Source organism: Piliocolobus tephrosceles, chromosome 13, assembly GCF_002776525.5.
Source record: "Piliocolobus tephrosceles isolate RC106 chromosome 13, ASM277652v3, whole genome shotgun sequence".
Taxonomy (NCBI): Eukaryota; Metazoa; Chordata; class Mammalia; order Primates; family Cercopithecidae; genus Piliocolobus; species Piliocolobus tephrosceles.
The window spans coordinates 23,142,337-23,160,992 of NC_045446.1; the positions used below are offsets into that span (position 1 = coordinate 23,142,337).

The 18,656-nt window shown below is 38.1% G+C and overlaps 1 protein-coding gene across 2 annotated transcripts in view; it reads left to right on the forward strand.

Moving 5' to 3' along the window:
* The first annotated feature begins 964 nt into the window (after nucleotides 1-964).
* The window catches only part of LRRC4C (leucine rich repeat containing 4C), a 1,306,046-nt gene continuing 1,288,354 nt past the window's right edge, over nucleotides 965-18,656 (forward strand). The window contains exon 1 of one of the 2 annotated variants that reach the window (XM_023185520.1): nucleotides 965-1,305. The gene's annotated coding sequence lies outside the window, so the exon portion shown is untranslated. The remainder of the gene's footprint in view (nucleotides 1,306-18,656) is intronic. The other variant, XM_023185519.2, reaches the window with a different exon arrangement.

Below are 18,656 nucleotides of genomic sequence, written 5' to 3' on the forward strand. Positions count from 1 at the left end.
TCCATTTATCTAGGGTCCTATCAGTCAAATTCAGATACTTGTTGCCAGCTCCAAGATTTATAGTCTGGAGCTGTTTTTTGAAATTGCTTTGTATTTCCATTTAACAGCCAGGGAAGCGGCATGTTAAAATTTTGCCTCGGTCTCCTTGGATCCTATTTATAAAGCTAATTTGTCTCCCTAGACATTTTGTTTTTTCTCTTTTAAATGCCAGCTCTAGGCTTCTAAACCATTAAACCCCCTTCTTTATCCCAAGCAAAATACTGTCATAGACAACGCCGTTGCAGGACAGTGATGATTCCGATGATGATATAGTTCTCCCAGGCAGGATGCAAACCATTTCGTCTTCTGGCCGGAGATGGATTCACTGCCCTCCCTGCAGACACGCAGGCTCACACGCGGAGCACTGGGAAGTACACATTTACTGTACTGCATGCCGACTGCCTTGAAGAAACTGTAGCTAACCACCTTATTAGTATTCTTGCCTCCACCGTGTCTCACTTGCAGCATCAGAGGACTGAGCAAATGCAGTAGAACAGGGACAGACACAGCTCTGGCAATCATCTCAATGCAGGCTGCCGAATGTTGGGGGTGGGGGATGCAGCACATCAAGATTAATAACCTTGCCATAATCCGGGGCACCCTGCAAGCAGACACCTCTGCTGATTGACCTGCTCCTGGCTTGATGCATCCGCCTGGGGGAGAGGGATCCGGAATCTACCTAGTCCTGGGGCCCCCCTGATTTTGGATGTTCATTTGATCCTTCACAGATCTGGGAAGGTAACAGTGAGCTGTGCCATCTGCAGCACACAGCAGCTCTTGGAGGTTACTACTGACAGTTTTCATTACACTGGTTTGTGTGAGTGCCTGTGTTTGTGTGTGTTTGTGAGTGTGGGTGCCTGCTTTGCATGAAAGAGAATGTGTGAGTGTCCGTGTGTGTGTACGTGTTAGTGTGACAACCAAAGCAGGTATTTCGTACAGTGGGAGATTTCAACAGCGTGACAATATTCTCCGGGCACTTGGGCTCACAGTCTGTAGCCCCCACCCCCCGCCTTTCGCCACCTCCTTGCTTCCCCACTCCCCCTTCTGCTTTTGCCTTTGATGAGTTTTTGGCTTACTTTTTGGCGGAGTCTCTTGGACACGTTTTTGCTGGTGCTGGAAGATCAGATACATGGAACCTTTGAAAACTGATTATTTTTCTCCGATATGACTTAAAAAAATAAAAAGAAGAAAAGAAAATAGAGTAGTGCACGGCAAGCTAGAGGATTGTAAATTTTCCTTGGTGAACTTTGAGGATCCATAAAGAAGGTAAGTCACGGGACTCCTCAGATCTCGGTCCTTGTTGTCTTGCAATGTTTGTGTTTTCCTGCTTGTTTTCGGAAATCCATATGCAGTTTATATGCTCATATCTAGAGACTGGAATGCTCAGAAGAACTCAGTGTGTGGCATTTTGGGGCTATTTTTATGCCAAGGAGGTTATTTCCATTTGTATAACCATCCCCCCTTTCCTCTTACCATTTTTATACCTCTCTTGTTTATCTAACATTTTCACAGGGAATTCTGAATATATGAAATCTGGAAAAAAATAATTCCAGCTTTCTCCTGCCTTGCAATACTGTCTAAATTTGAGGAAAAACATTAATCAGAAAAGCGACTGGCCCCGGCTCTGAGTTAGAGGCAAAGTGTGTCTGCTGAGAGACTGGGGGCTGGGGAGGTGGGGGTGTAATCCGGACTTTCATGATAACTTAATAGTAGACTTCCCCCTCCCCATAGCTCTATTTTTTTTCTCCTCGAATAGTTAGTTATATCTGCTCTAGAGAGTAGCGAATGTGTGGAATACAGAAAAGCTGCTTCACCAGCTCTTAATTGGAGGAAATGAGAACAAAGTGGAAATTGTTTAGTATTTTGAACCTCTCTCTTTTTGCACTGATTCTCTCGCTATTGCATCTCATTAACCTTTCCGAATGCAGTGTCCCCTGATTAAGACTAGTGTCGCTCATTTTGGAACATCCTCTTACCCTATGTGGTCCCCCGAGAAGGGGATGTGTTTGAAAATTGCTCTTAATTGTCTATTCTTGGCTGTGAAAGCAAGTGGCATCAGGAATTCAGGTGACTTTACTCAAACATCTTGCCTAACTCAGTCTCTTTAGTTTCCTGGTAGTTAACTGTGCCTTTCTTCACCTGCACCTCCAAGCTTTTCCTTCAAAGTGAAATGCAGACAATATTTCACCTGTTTCAATCCCAAGGTTATTTAATTAAAGCAAAATATCATTTCATTGTGATAACATCTGTGTTCCCGTGTCTTTTAGTATTTTTATCTCTGCATTGGTATCAATTAGCTTCTCCCCAGGAGTAAGAATCACTTGTAAATAGGTTTCTAAAATGCTGAGACCTCACATGAAGGCAGTAGAACCTTAATCTTCACTGCCAGTGCATGTGGATGGCTTGTCCTTAAAAGAATAGTGTTAGTTCATGGAATGTTAGCCAACTTGAACTGTTACTGTGGACACGTTCATGGAAGAGATGACAGGTGTGGTAACTAGGTAGAGAAGAGCACACCTAAGTGATTCTCTCCAGGTGTTGATGTCTATGTATAGAAAGAAGATGAAAATTGAAGCATAATAGATTTATTCAGAGGCTATGTGGCCTGGGTCAGAGATTTATGAGAGCACCCAAGTTGAGAGATGTCAGGCATCATACTCAAAACATTGATTTTATATGTATATTTAAAAGGAGTTCCAAAAAGAAAACAAGCAAACAAACAAACAAAAAAACTTAAAGATGAGATTATACTCTGGTATTACCCTAGGCTATCCTAGCCTTTCATCTATCTAATATTTTTTGCATAACGATTTTAGAGAAGCAGGTAAGCCAGGAAAACCGTGAGACGCTGACCCTCCTCCACCCCTGGCCCAAACCTTGTACCTGGTACTCCAGGCAGTACTCTTGGTAAAAATTACCACGGGAAAACTCCCGTCAGTATAATTTATAATGTGTCTTTCATGTCAATGATTTATGATCATGATTTTTTTATCTGTGACCCATAATGTCCAGGTACATTTTTCTTATCTAGAAAGGAGGTTTGTTGTTTTGTTCTTTTAATTTTTAAGTGGCTTGAACCTAGGAGAAATCCTAAATAAAATTTTATTTTCTTTGTGGAAACAATCTGAGGTTCATAAACCCTGCAAGTGAGAATAATATATGAATAAGAAACACGAAGTTTCTGTTGTAAGGAGAAGGATCCTGATACTCCAAGTGCCAAAGGGTCATGGCAGGGTGTTGGAGGCTCCCCAAGCTCTGCCTGGACAATGAACATTCCTTAAGTTTGTCAGCTCTTTATTAACCTGCATCTTTTGGCAACTAGTCCCAGGTATGGAGGACAGCATTTTAGGTCATCTATTTAGTGCTAGGACTGCTCTGAACAGAGAAAGGTCCTTTGAAAATGTCTTTCTGGAATCTGGCAAATTAGTACCTCTCTCCATTGAGGTTTTCTAATGTTGACTGTTCTCCTATTCATATTCTCACCAAGTACTGGTGTATTTAGATGTGTGGTGTTGGTAAAAATTAATTGCATAGATTATTCTCAATACTACCTCAAAACAAAACAAAAAAACAACAAAAGATACCAACTTGGCTTTTGTGTATTAAAGATTTAATCATTGTAATGAGTGAATCTTTTAGTGATAGCAACACTTTCATGATCACTTATTTTAGGCTAATAATAGAAGTGGGGTACAGTCACCTCAGGATTTTCTGATTACAGCTTATGCAATGTACAAAGCATCTCTCTACCATATCTCAAGGGTTCCTGATGGTGTTTGCACAACTGTAACTTTGCATCTTTATTTTCAGCTAAGGCCAGAGCAATAATAAACAGCTTTTGATCAGAACCAACTTCAGGTCCATGGCTTTTTCAGTTGTATTTTGTGGTAGAGAGGGTTTTGAGGTTTACCAGGATTTGTTTTATTGCTTAGAGAATTCAGAAAAGAAAGGTAAATGGGGATAGGGAGCTTTCCATTTCAGTAGGAGTAACATGTCAGAGTTGCTAAAGAAAAGGCTAAAGTTCCCTAGAAGCAACATATGCAGGGTTATATTTTTAAAAGAATGACTTGGTGAAAAGTTTCTCTGAGTTTATTGGGGAGAATAAAGGACATTCCAGTTTCTTTCTCTATTTAACTCTATTGATTTGGAAGTCCTTTCTCTGGGACGCTGCTGAAGTCAGACAAGGAGGCCCAACATTCTCCAGTGTGTTCCTATGTTTTTAAGACCCAGGGCACTTAACACATGAATATCTCTTTCCCTGTGCAACAAACAGGGTTGACAACTGGAAAGTCAGCTACTGAGAACCTTTAAGAAAGAGCCAGGAACATCCCCTAGTAAGTTCAAGAGCAGAGAGGAGCTCTTGCAGCCCTGGCCCTGGAGGTGGGTAAGGACCAGGTGGATTGAACTTGAAATTTTGATTGCTGAGTCATTACAACAGCCTAGAGCTGTTTGTTAGCTCAAAGAGCTGAGCTGATGCTGGAACTGGGACTAATATGAATAGGCTAAGAGCATCAGCCTGCAACAGAAAATGAAGGCTCTTGGGAAGAAGAAGATACAGTCTGTGATGACAAATGCTATTTGGTATGTCCTTGATGCTCTTCTCCATCACTTCAGAACAACCTCTCAGGGACCCCAATAAATTACAGGATAAAAGATGGATTAATTGATGTGTGAATAGAGCAGGGGCTTTGCAATAAATTAAACCAACTCACTCAATTATCTGCATCTCCATTTGGGACTACTCAGCAGTCACAGATAAAATGGGGAATGGTGGAGGCTGGGGTTAAAATCAGAAGCAAAAAAAAACCCCTCTGGATTGAGCATCAGAAGATGTCAGTCAAACATTGCAAGTACTGCTTAATGGTTGGTAGGTTGTTCAAAGTCTTGGAACCTTGATTTCTTCCTATATAATTTGGAAATAACTATTCTTAACTCATAGTGTTGTTGTGAAGGCTATGATGAAATATTGTAGAAAAAAAGATCTACAAATATACTCTTTTGTAGAAAAGTAATGTGTTATAGTAATGAGGACTTTCTGTATTGACCAAGACAAAAAATGATTCCTCCAATATAATTTCAAGTTAAAATGTTAAGCAGAACTGACCTATTCTTAATGATTGGTATTAACATTTATGTTGTTATAGATTTGGTATTTTTTCAAATGTGTTGACTCTGCCTCTTCTCAGTAATTTTTGTGGTACATTCTTAGTTACTTGTGAATATGTGTATGTGTTGTGTGTATGTACATGTGCATGCATACGTGCATAAATAGCCAATTCATATGAGGCATAATTTTAGTTTCATGAAAAATAGAAAATATATAATGACCTGAATTCATTTTCACTGGATATCCAGGAAACATAAGAAAAACTTGACTTTCCCAGACTTGGACATACACAGACTACTAGCAAGTTTGCAGTCACCAAATAACTCCAGTCCACAATGAGGTTGTTGATTAGAATTTGAGTTACACTTGGGAATTATATAAATAAAATACACATTTTTTAGTAATAGCCCAGCAAACAATGATTTTCACAGTGAGCTGCATTTGGTGGACAGATAGACCAGAATTAAAAAGCTGACTTGGAAGTTATGACAGCAAGAGAATATGGTAGTGAGAACAGGCTTTGGAGTTGAATAGAATGAGATCAGATACCTCATCTCTTGAAGCCTCAGTTGTCTCATCTGTAAAATAGGGACAATCAGTTATAAGCGATTCTGTGATGACTGAATGAATAATTTTATGTAAAGCACTTAGTAAAATCCTTGACACAAAATTGGACTTCTCTAGGTAGCTCACATATATTCTCTCATTCCTGTTCAACTAGTTTAAGAATAGGAAGACCATACTAATCCAGTGTTTTTATATTTTTATACCGGGGGCAAAAACCTCAAATGTAATCTGAGTGCTAAGTAAAATCAGAGACAGAAAGCTATATTCTGAAAGCTATATTTCTGTAAATTAGCTCATTTCATGTACCATGGTTTCATCAGACCCTTTTTCGGAGCAGTCTAAGCACCCTTTTCAGATGGCATTTCACTTATAGTCAGAACTTTCAGAATGATACTGAATATAAGGAGGAATAATCACGTGCATCCTTCCATATGTGGTTGCAGAAACACAATCCAGATGTCACCAAGAGGTGTTAACATCGCTCTTTACCTAAAATATCGTTTTGTTCACAGTTAATGAAAGGATGCATATTTATGAAGCACCTACCAGGTACGAGCACTACAATCATTGCTGTGGGGAGTATTAGAAGGACTTTCTACTCATAGCTATTTGCTGCAATTCCTGTATTTGGACAGGGAATGCTGCAGTCTTAAAGGCTGCCCCTTGGAATTTTGATTTGATAGTTAAAAAGAATTAAGATTCCTCTGCCAGAATCTGACCTATGTGGGGCTCTGTCATTGTGTATGACCTTTATTTTGTTCAAGAACATATCAGAAAAGATGTAAAAAGCCTTGTTCCTACTAATGTAGCTGAACTGAGCTGTCAGTGATGAGTCCAATTCTGCTTTGCTAACTCTGCACGGTTGGTACCACTTGACCCAGGTATTTCTGTACTGCAAAGTCAGCCTTTCCCTGTGCATGGAGGAGACAGGGTTTTGTCCTTCAGATTGTGGGTTCTTTCTGTCCTTAAAATGAATGGATGAAGTCTGTTTTATGACTTTGTGAGAAGAAAGACAAGATCTATGCTCCCTGCATTTTAAAGCTTCATGCCATAAAATTTGATTCGAGGAGAGTTAGAAAGGAAAGAGGGATGTCAATTGGTCAAAATAGCAAACACAAGTTCGTTGGCCTCTACCACAGCCTTAAGCATCAGAATTTGTGGTTGAAGTTTTACACTGAACTAAGGAAATTCCTTTTGTGATATACTGCAAAATATATTACCAGCACACACCAAGAAAACATAATGTTATAATCAATTATCTCGTAGAGTCAGCAAAGGTATTGTATGTGCCAGGCACTGTGCTAGGTATGTTAGCTTATTTATTTATACTTCTCACATACAAACACACACACAAAATAAGCAAGGTAACATGATTATTCCCATACTACAGATAAGGCAAAAAAGGATTTATTTGCCCCAAATTCTGACTCACTCCAAAGCCCATGTCCTATTCTTTTACACCATGGTTTCTTTTATTTGTAGGATGCAAACCCAAATGCTTCTTCACATAATTATAGACGGTTCAGAGCAAGCCTTCTGTAAATGCAAATTAAATAATCACATTCCCATAGTAGGACCGACTCTATCAGTGGAAAGATGTGATGTTAGTATCTCTAAGGGGCCTCTGAAGGGCGCTTCTCTGAACCAATGGGTCGCTAATATAGTACATCATCAGTACCATATTCTTGTGGTCTTTAGCAGAAGCCATAAGTTGAGGCAGATCTCTACTTAACTTTGACAATTACTTAGATCTTATTACAATGTCTGATGCCATGTGGATGATTGTACTGAAGTTACAGGGCTCAGAGGAAAGTAAAGAAGTGAAAGTCTTCTCTGTAACACTAAATCTTCAGTGCATTAAGGAGCATTTGCAGAATTTACTTTATGGGTGGCATCTCCCAACATGTTATGTCTCATTAGTAACGTACCTTTGGGAAGGTTACTTTTGTAGCTATATTTCCATATCTTACCTTGTAGTGCTGTAAAAAGTAAGAAAAATAATGCTCACAAAGTGTCTAGAACAGAGATTAGAATTTAATTGGTGTTCAATAAAAGATATCTCATTATAATAATAATTAAATTTACTTATAATAATTGGTAGTAATAGTAATTATAATAACTTAGCAGTTTCAGTTTGTATAAATGTTGTTGTATTCTGCAGTGCCAGAGACGATACAAATTATTACAGCACATGAATAAACAGAGAAGCAAATATTCATGTTTGTCTAACTATAAAAATATAAAAGAGAGGAGGGAAATTATCTTTCAACATATTGATGTCAGTGGGGGACATGATGGAAAAAGAGTGACTGGTACAGAACATGCAAGGAGACCAGAGAAAGGGAAACGAGTCAGAATTTCATAAACTGGGGAATTCTTTCTAAAGTCAGGTTCTAAAATGTGGGCCATGGAACTCATTGCTTGGCTGTAAACAGGAGAAAAGGTCATATTATGAAAGCTTTCTTGATAAAGAGAGGAAGTAGCAATCTTTCTTCAACTTAAAACTGTCAAGGGACAAAGAAAATTTTAACACCACCTTTTCTCTAATCCCTGTAAAAATGCTCTAGCTTTTTTACATAACATAGATATTCAATTGTATTTTTAACTGTTTTTGAAGTTCTAGCTGTTCCTTTACATATATATTAAGCAAACAAATTAGCATGTTGAATGTTTGATAATAAGTTACTTAAAGATGAGGGATTTCAATTCCTTGTGTAGGTCATTTGAATTTATACATTCATGATTTAGGTAACAAGTCACAGAAACAAAGGCCAAGTAAACACACAATGGTGCAGGGTGTACTTTTTTTTCAACCATATGATTGGAATTAAAACCTGTGACCATATATACCTTGATCCCAGTAGATACTCCATATGGAAGAAGAAAATAATCCATATAAATTGAGACACGTGTTTGAATAACATAGTAAAAAATATGTGTGAAGTGAAAACATTTAGAAAAAAATCAATCTAATAACAGCATACTCTTTCCTGAAAACAAGCAAATGGTTAATGAAACAGACAGTGGATGCGTTTGCTAACTTTTTTCTGCTGGAGTCATCCACCATGCATAGTGACAGTAGTCTGAATGTAGATACATACAAGGAAAAAACTCCACTCTCCCTTCTTCAAAAGGAAAACCATGTTTATATGTGACTTTTGCTCAGGGTCATTTTCTCTACCAAGGTACCTGGACTACTATTAAGCATTGAACATATTATCAGTCAACCTGTTCTGATTCCAGTGCCCAAGTAACAGCAGATACAAAAGTAGTTTAAAATTTTTCTAGTGTTCCCCTGGCTGCCAACATTTTCATGAAATAGGTCTGTTTTGCTCACGAATAGCTGAGTTCTTCCTGGGTTCATCTGGTTGATGCTATTTCCTGTTTTCCCCTTCTTTACCCTTGACCTGTCATGCCTCACTGCCATGACTCTCCTGGATGTGTTTTTGCTGCTTCAAGTTTGATTTTCATCTCTTCCATCACTATAAGCACTGCTACATTTTTGTCAAGCTTTTGCTAAATGAAATTCTGTTCTTCCTATCTAATACATATTTTTCTCCAAGACTCATTTGTCCAGCACCACACACACACACACACACACACACACACATAAATCTATATCTATGTCTGTATATGTCTATGTGTGTGGGGGGAGTGGGTCGGGGTGTTTATTTTTTAAAATAACCCTATTCCTATTCCTGAACCTCAGAACGATGTCATGGATCTAGGTCAAGAACACTTTTGCATAAGTCAGTCAGAATTCTCAATGAATGTTCTTGTGGGTAACAGTACATTCTTTTGCTTCTGTAGTCATTTTGATGGTGTCATTTATTCAAACTTTGTTTATTAAACACCTACTAGATTCACTATTCTATCCAGTTATGATGTGGAACACAAAGTTGTAAGCAATGTGATTTTTCCCTCAAATGTGTTCATATATTATTGTTGACATTCTATTGACAGAGGAGCAATTAACTTGCTAAACAAGGCAGCACAGGATTCAGAACCAGAAAATAATAAAGTCAGTACCTAAAACTCAGAGAAGGGAGTTATCCCTGAGGAATTTGTGGTTGGGGAAGCTTAAAGAAGGAAGGGGAATTTGAGATTTGTCCTAAATATCTACATTGTGAAGTAGTGATGTTTCCAAGGAGAAATTAGAAGAAATTATAACTTTGCATATATCAGTGCTAATAGAGTAAGGAAATACATCAAAAAGTATTTGGTAGGAAGGAATGTAGATACAGGTTGGAGCCCTGTAGACAGCCTTGTAAAAACCCACAAAATTGACACAACAGCTATCACACATTTAATTCTATGGTGTTTCAGATGAGGTGTTAAAAACTTATAGTTGCATAAAGAGGGCATCATTATTCTCAGGATAAAGATGAGGAAACTGAGCTACAGATGATCTGTGATTTGCCCAGGGTAAAAAATCGTTAAAAGCAGTGTCTACCGGAATGTCTGCCTAGTTGCATCTGTCTCAAAACCCTGGTGCCTTGACTCCTCTCAGTTTGGGCATTAGCTTGCCTAACACTTAATGCCAGAAACAGCTACTTTTCTCTATTACCTTTTAAATATTTCTGTGGTTGCTTGTATGAAAATTATTTTCTGCGTTTGCCATAACTTTTTTTAACCTTAAACAGTTTTCCTGGCCTCCTTTTTTTCTTCTACCAATTATTGCCAGAGGGATTAGAAAACAAAGACACAGAGACTCACCTATTTAGTGTCCTCAGTTTCTCTTCTATTTTCTGGAAGGGGTGCCAGTGCCTGGTACAGATGGTCTGTCGGACAGACAGATGGTCCAAGCATCTCTAGTGGTATGTTCTACAGGGAAACATGTCTAAGAACTGCCAGCTCAGAATGGAATGGCACTTAACACAACCATGAAGAGTTGACAAAAAGGTCGCTCTCTGACCTTCTCATCTTCAGTCTAATTTTTTCTTTTCAGATTTTTAGTTTTCAGAGATGAGAGAGACAGTTTGTCTGCTTTGAGTAGATGCCAGTTTCTCTTTCTCTGAAGCTAGAAGGATGACAGTTTCACAATGATACATTTAGAAATTTGCCAGGTAGTTTCATAGAATGTTTGTTTTTCTTGGCTTAGAATCTGGATCCAAGATTAAGGTCCAGGAAAGGCAAAAGGGAGACTATTTGAAGAGAGTCAGCTCTAATTCTGACCACATCTACTTGAAGAAGCAACAGAGCTTCCCCCGCTGCCCCCATCAAGAGGAAACTAACTGCTCAGATTGAATCTTTGGTCATTACTATCATCCTTTGGTGGGGGTGCGGGGAGGCCAGTAGAGAGTCACTTAGCAGGTGCCTGTTTGAATAACACCTTGACCTTCTTCCCTGATGAGAGCAGAGATAGGAGGTTGAGAAACAGAAAGAGCTAATTGGCTCTCCTGTCTGCGCCTGGGTATGGTTCCAGAAAATCTTGCCTTTCTATCTGTTTTACTCACCCCTCACAGTAGTTAGTAATTTGCAGGACCAGAATGTAGGGACTTTTTTTTTGCTCCTTCCATCATCTTTTTTTCCTACCCTTCTTACCCAGTGGAAGCCACAGAAGATACAAAATCAAGCCAGTATTAGGCAACACTTCCTATCTTTGACATTTATTCAGATTATTTTCTCCCCGATGGCCTGCTAGAGTTTCTTGGTTTCTTGCTTCCTTCTTCCTGGATTTTTATTTCAACCTCATATTTAGCTCCAACTTTTCCAACATCTGCCTAAGCCCCCAGGCCCAGTTCCTGTTTTGGTGCCGTCTTTGAGCCTTTTCAAATCTACATCCTTCGGTCTAGCCTCTGTTCTGTACACTCACACAGTTTTAAGTAGCTCTAGGGCTTCAAATTAGAGGCAATGCTTCTGCTAGCTCCAGCCTTGCAATATTGGCTACCCAACTCCACAGCTTCCTTGCTAGAAGTGAAGAATAGAGACTACCTTTGCATAATTAATCCGAATCTTCCCAATCTGCAAACCCTGGTTATATATTTGACAGCTATCTCTTTTCTCTGTCATTAGATGTAAGTATCTTTTAAAAAGTACAATGTTCTTATCTGTCAAATCAAGATCATGATAACAACAAGCATTTACTTACTATTCAGCGCTTACTATGTGTTTAAAAGTTTATATTTATTATAAAAATATTTGATCTTTTCCCCCAAAAAACTATGAAGTACGTATTATACAGATTTTAAAGATGGTTAAATAAATGGCCAAAATTATGTAGCAAATGTCTGGACAAATCAAATATCTATATTTAGAAATATTATGAAATGCTGTTTTCTAAGTCATTTAAAAATATGTATAATACCTTTCTTCACAAGAGAATACATAGGGTTTCTGCGTTTGGATGTATAAGAATAAGATTTAAACCTTAAAGCTCTATGTAGGCCAGGTACGGTGGCACATGCCTGTAATGGCAGCACTTTGGGAGTCCGAGGCACGCGGATCACCTGAGGTCAGGAGTTCGAGACCAGCTTTGCAAACATGGTGAACCCCATCTCTACTAAAACTATAAAGATTAGCCAGGCATGGTGGCAGGTGCCTGTAATCCCAGCTACTCAGGAGGCTGAGGCAGGAGAACTGCTTGAACCCGGGAGGTGAGGTTGCAGTGAGCTGAGATTGCACCATTATACTCCAACCTGGGCAACAGAGTGAAACTCTGTCTGAAAAAAACAAACAAACAAACAAACAAAACTCTCTGTGAATGTTAATTTTTCCTAGGTTCTATCCTAAAATTATTTATTAATGACACCACATATATTTCTGTAGCCCAGTATAACAAATAGCTGATTAAGGGGCAATCATTTCTCAATTTTAAAGCAGAAATACTGTGGATGCTGATGAGGTAAAGCTCCAAAAAATACCAGATGTGTGCAGCAGCCTCGTTTGTGCGTCTGGTGAAATACAGTAGAACCTTACTAAATTACACTAATGAGTTGGAGACCCATTACAAATTATCACATTTGCCCAATTAGTGAAGGGACAACATAAAGGAAAAAGACTATTAAGCAAGCCAAGCTGATATAAAACTTCAAGCAAGCCTTAAAGATGTTCAAAACATGCCATACACACAAACACCCACAAATGTACCTGTACGTAGGTGAGGCTGCTAAGATTATTATGAAACACACAAGTATTTGTACAATATATTTGCATGAATTTCTTTTTTCTCCTTCTGTTTCTTACAGGATAGAAGAATGAATAGCAGTTCATTGTAACTATTTTATGTTTTAACTGAATCAGGATTTGAATGAATGTTGGAACATTTTTGTGTTGTAGATTGTGGTGCTATATTTAGTTAAATTTTATTATGTATTTTCAGGGTTGTCCTACAATTGTAAGCAGATTAATGGGTATTACTACGTTGGAATCTTGTCATTTATGTTACTTTTATCTACTAAGTTGTTCTTCATATATTCTCAGAAGGTAGGACACTTGCTGATCAAATTATCTCAATAAACTTACTTTGGGGACAAAAATAAAAGGCAAATTATCCACCATCTTCTGTGGGCTTGTAAATTCTCACCCTTTAGAACTCAAGTTATCATACTGTTTTTAAATAATTAAGATTGGATTATTTTTCATGTGGTTTTAATAGCTTCAAAATAGAGCTTAGTAGAATTTGTAATTGGAAACCAGGAAATTTCTTAGTTACATATTTCATGTATTCTGTGATGGGGATGCACATAAATCTTGTTTAATTCTTAGTATAAACATATGTAGGTAATATTATTATTGTGTCTAGTTTACAGATGAGGAAAATGAGGCTTAAGAGAGCTTAAGTAACTTGCAAAGATAATACAGCTAATAATTGTTAGAGCTGGGATGTGAGAAGATGCAGTCCTGTTTTAAAGGAGCTTATACCCTCCCAGACATATGGTCACATTCGTAGCATGCTTTATGCTAAAAATGTGTCTTCCAAGCCCAGGTCTTCTGCATAATTAAAACGATGGCCTACTCTATCTGCTTCCTTTTCTCTATTTCTCCTGATTACTATGTTTTGATCAGATGTTCAATATGACATCATTTTTGCTTTAGTTTTGTGATTTCAGAACTCCTTTGCTCTTTACTCTGTAAGGACTTTACTTGTTAAACTTAAAACAGACGGTCTTTTGGTGCACACGGTCTAGCAACAATGAACTGCAGTCCCCTTGGTCAGGAAAGGGGCCACATGTGGCCTCAATTCTCTGAGGTAAATAGAAAAGTAAGGCCACAAATCCCACATATCCTGGTATGTGCATTCTTTTGCAATATGACACCCCACTAAAATGTGGATTCTGTTTCTTTACCCCTGGAATCTGACTTTGTGGCTTACTTTGATGGAATGTGGAAGAAATAACATTACATAACCTACAAGGATAGGCCTTATAAAGCCTTGTAGCTTCCATTTTCCTCCGTTGGAGAGCTGCTCTGGGACCACTAAGAAAGAAAGCCCATCCAGCCTAATGGAGGTCACACGTAGGAAACCTGACCCATAATTCTGTCAATCCCCTGCAGTGCATGTCACTAACAGCCAGCATAAGCTGCCAGTGAGGCTATCTTGGGTCTTCCAGCCCAGCCTGTTCTCTAGCTGAATGCAGGTGCATGAATGAGTAAAGGCAAAACAAGCAGAGCAATCACCCATCCAATACAGAGAATGGTTAGATATGCAAAACTTTTGTTTCAAGTCTCTCCATATTGAGGTGGTTTATTACAAAGAATGGTTAACTAGAACAGGCTTATATATTACACAAGCATTATTCATTTCCTAGAGTTTAAGCTGGGGCGGGAATAGATCTATGAGTTTCAACTTGTTGTCTACTATGTTTTCTTGAAAAAGAGTAACGTGGTAGAGTGAATACTATCTTTGCAACTGCAGAGCAGCTTTTATTAAATGTCTATACTTTGCTAATTTGGAGCTTGACCTTCATTCAGTTTTATTTGTTTTAACGTTATTTTTGAGTCATTACTTATTTATTCAACAAATGTGTAGAACCTACTGTGTGCCTGACATTGAATTTTATAAGTAATGTCATTTAAATGATGAACAGTTTCAATATAAAAAGGAAACACATTTTCCCCAAATATCTAAGGCAGTAAGTTTTACATAACATGTACACACACGCACACACACGCACACTTACCCATTCACACACACTGTGGGTTCCGTCTTCCTGCTTGGATCTTTATTTGAAGAAAGAAAAACATGTTCTTCTTTTGTTATACAATAATTTTTTATGTTTTATTCACAAATTTTATTTAATTGCTCTGGTAACTCTTTAAGAAAAATGTAATTATTGTTCACATTTTACACATGGGAAGGCTGAGGATTAAAAGATTAAGTGATGGATTCAACATTATGCAACCAATAGGTAGGGAACTCAAGATTTAAACATGGGTCCTCTGATTTACCCTTCTGGGAACTTTTCATTGCACCATTCAGTCTGCCTCCAAACAGGACTGTGATGCCAACCTCAGTGCCTTCTACTTTGCCTCCTTTACTTTCTCTCTTCCGTTTTCTCCTGTCGTCTCCCAGTGACTCCCTTTTACAGCCTACTCCGTCCCTTAAAAATCACTCGCTGTCTCACATGGGGTGGGGACATTCAGGTTGCCTCTGAATGTCCTTTGTGGGGCAACATGGATCTTGATATGCTTTTATGATCCCTTTATTCAGAATTAAAATGCGAGATAAATAAGCTCTGGGGAGAAGGGATTTTCTCATGTACTCTTTATAAGATATTTCTTGAGAAATTACAGTGTTTTCTTTATGCAGAATCTTCTGACACAGGTGAAGGAAGAGATATGGTGAAGTGAACGTTGCATGTTAAATTTTCCTTTCTTCTAGTTTTGAGGTGCAGTTTATTGCCAGAGCCAAGGGGAAAGGAATAGAAATTAAGTTAGATGCCGGGTGTCGTGGCTCATGCCTGTAATCCCAGCACTTTGGGAGGCCAAGGCAGGCGGATCACCTGAGGTCGGGAGTTGGAGACCAGCCTGGCCTACTACTCTACTAAAAATACAAAATTAGCCAGGCGTGGTGATGCATGCTCCTAATCCCAGCTACTCGGGAGGCTGAGGCAGGAGAATCACTTGAACCAGGGGGTGGAGGTTGCAGTGAGCTGAGATCATGTAACTGCACTCCATCCTGGCAACAAGAGCGAAACTCTGTCTCAAAAAAAAAAAAAAAAGAAAGAAATTAGGTTAGATTTCCTGCCCCAATACTAATATGACTCAATTTTATTTTCTCTCTACTTTTCTATACTTAATCACTGTATCCTCTAAAATCTCATTTCCTTACCCGACTTTGTAATCAAGCTTATTATGTAGCCAATGTCTTTTTCCATAAACACTTCAGTTCATGCAGACCAACTATTAAACGCCCATTGAGATCTGTCACCTAGAAGCTTGCAAGACATATCTTCATCTATATAGCATCTCTGGTTCAATGATTACTGGAAGACCGAGGAGCCAGTGCATACGAGCTAACAGTCGTCCCTTGGTATTCATGAGGGATTGGTTCTAGCACTTACCTGTGAATACAAAAATCCATGGATGCTCAAGTTCCTTATATAAAATCATTTAGTACTTTCATACAACATAAACACATCCTTTCATACACTTAAATAATTTCAAGATTATCTATAAACTGTAATACAACATAAATGCTATATACTTAGTTGTTATACCGTATTATTTAGGGAATACTGACAAGAAAAGAAGTCTGTATGAGTTCAGTATAGACACAACTGTGCATATTTTAAAAGTATTTTCCATCTGTGGTTGGCTGAATCCACTGGTTCAGAACCCACAAATACAGAGAGCCAACTGTACTCATTATTATTACTTTTATTCTCTTCAAAGCCACCATGTTTTATAGCTACTGGCTTGTCTGTTTTTATAAATATTTCAAAGCATTAGAGGTTCCAAAATTCCTTTGCATCTGTGGAATTTACCTGTGCTCCACTAATATCAGACTGCTCTGAGGCTACCCTTAGCTCTTCTATGGTGTTTCACATTGTGGCCACATGTGCTCATAATACATACTCAGTGAACAGAGGAAAAGGTAATATGAAATTGAGGCTCCCAAATGGGCACAGTGGCTCACACCTGAAATCCCAGTACTTTGGGAGGCTGAGGCTGGTGTGATCACCTGAGGTCAGGAGTTCGAGACCAGCCTGGCCAACATGGTGAAACCCCATCTCTGCTAAAAATACAAAAAAAAAAAAAAAAAAAAAAATTAGCCAGGTGTGGTGGTGGGCACCTGTAATCCCAGCTACTCGGGAGGCTGAGGCAGGACAATCACTTGAACCTGGCAGGTGGATGTTGCAGTGAGCTGAGATTGCACCATTGTACTCCAGCCTGGGTGACAAGAGTGAAACTCAGAAAAAAATAAGAAGAAGAATAAAAGAGAGAGAGAGAATAAGAGAGAGAGAGAGAAAGAAAAAGAAAGAAGAAAAGAAAAGAAAAAGAAAGAAAGACTCCCTCTATTACATTTGTTTCCTTATTTTATTTTATGTTTGGAGACAAAGTCTTGCTCTGTTGCCCAGGATAGAATGTAGTGGCATGATGAGGGCTCACTGTAGCCACAACTTCCCAGGCTCAGGGGATCCTCCCACCTCATCTCCCCAAGTAGATGGGACTACAGACATGCACCACCAGGCTCAGCTAAATTTTTTGGATTTTAGTGGAAATGAGGTCGTGCTGTGTTACCCAGGCTGGTCTCGAACTCCTGAGCTCAAGTGATCCTCTTGCCTTAACTTCCCAAACTGCTGGGATTACAGGTGTGAGGCACTGTGCCTGGCCTAAATTTGTTTCCTTCAGCTAATTTGCTTCTTCTAGGCCTTTGTTAATTCTTTTTGGTATTTGTCTTTCAAGTCAGTGTTAATATTATGAAGTTGGATTTGCACCTATGTTGAAGCCAAAAAAATATGAAACAAACATAAAAATAAATAAATAAATAAATAGAAGGCGTCTTGGACTAGAAATCAAAAGTATAAACTCTACCATTTCATAGCAATACACTTTTGCTTTCTGAAATCTGCTTTATGCTTTGTTCAATGAGAATCATACCTGCCTCAAAAGCATTTTCTGCAATGCAAAACATTCTGCATACATAAGTCATTATAATTGTTAGGCAGAAATTTGAAGATAGATGAACTATTTCAGATTATACAGTATAAGAAGCTAATGGCTGTTTTTATAGCAAGAAAGAAGCAACAAACAGAGAGAACTGTGTCTTGAATTAAAATCATTTTTAAAAGTTCTTATTTGTTGAAATTAGCCATTGTTTTTTCATATTAATACTTAATATAGGAAAAAATATGTTGATAGATGGTATGTTTAAATGTTTTGGTAGCAATGTATATTGCAATAACACTTTTTTAGAAAGCAGTTTGACTTTGTATTACGGGGTCATAGAATTTTTTATTTACTTTGATCCTGTTCTAGAAATCTATCTTAAGGAAATATGAAAAATGCAGTATGCACAAATATGCTAATAAAATTATTTATAAAGGTAAAAAATGGCATTAGCCTACATGTCAAACAAAAGAAAGATATGAATAAATTAATTATGCATAGTTATAAGGCAGCTTCAAAAATTTATGACCTGGAAGATTTTGTATAATGACAACTATATAAAGAAAATATTAATGCATATGTAAATTTGAAAGACTGAACAGTAATATACTGAAATACTAATGATGATTGCATTATTATAATTTTTTTAAACCTTCCTAAATTTATGTTTTATTTCTGAGGGCAGAAGATGTTTGGACCAGTTAATATAACTCTTGGCTATAAGTAATAATAATTTGACTCAAGAAACCTAAATGAATTGGAGTTCATTTTTCTCACTTAGCAAGAAGTTCAGAAATTGTAGGTCATGGTTCTGTGACTTAACAGTGTCAAGGATGGGAACTCTGTTGGCCTTTATTTCTTTGTTGCCAGATAATTGCTGAAGTTCTTG